Source organism: Coregonus lavaretus (genome assembly GCF_964263955.1).
Source record: "Coregonus lavaretus genome assembly, chromosome: 4".
NCBI lineage: Eukaryota > Metazoa > Chordata > Actinopteri > Salmoniformes > Salmonidae > Coregonus > Coregonus lavaretus.
This window is the reverse complement of record NC_139991.1, coordinates 79,539,224-79,540,008: the sequence shown is the minus strand read 5'-3', so window position 1 is coordinate 79,540,008 and position 785 is coordinate 79,539,224.

Sequence of the window (785 nt, the reverse complement as noted above, 5' to 3'; positions counted from 1 at the left end):
ACGGTAAGCACCTTCTTGATGGTTTTAGAACATTTTCTGTAAGTGTTTTGTGTAAAACGGAGGGGGGGGTTCTAAGCTGACATGTGGACTTGTTTTAAGATGGTTTTGAATTTTAGGACCCATTTAAGTATTTAAATAATATATTAACAAATTATTTAAAATAATATTGAGTTTGGCCTTTGCTACTATAGCCCAGAGAAACACATTGAATAACACATTCATTAATGGCAAAAAAATACAATTAAAAAAGAAATCACGAGGAACAAGGTTTTGAAGTGTCTGTCCTAAATCTAGGAGATATATATTAAACACATATTTAACCCGTTTTTTGGGAGGCACAAAACTACTTTCATACTTCCATTCCTTTTTTAAACCGGTACCGGTTCTGTTCAGACGGGTCCAGTGATTGATTTGGCTGTAGCTCTGCCACCGTCACAGCAGATGCAGAAGTGCAACATGACATGACATTGGTGGATGCGGTGGATTGAGATGCATCCAATGCAAAAAAAATAATGTTTTGTATTATGTTACTTAGATCAATCAACTCTAGGGGGCTAATATAGGTGCCTTCAGAAAGTATCCACACCCCTTGACTCTTTCCACATTTTGTTGTGTTACAAAGTGATATTAATATGGATTTAATTGGTATTTTTTTGTCAATGATCTACACAAAATACTCTAATGTCAAAGTGGAAGAAAAATGCTAACATTTGTAAATAATTTATGAAAAATAAAACGAATATATCTTGATTAGATAACCATTCAACCCCCTGAGTCAATACATG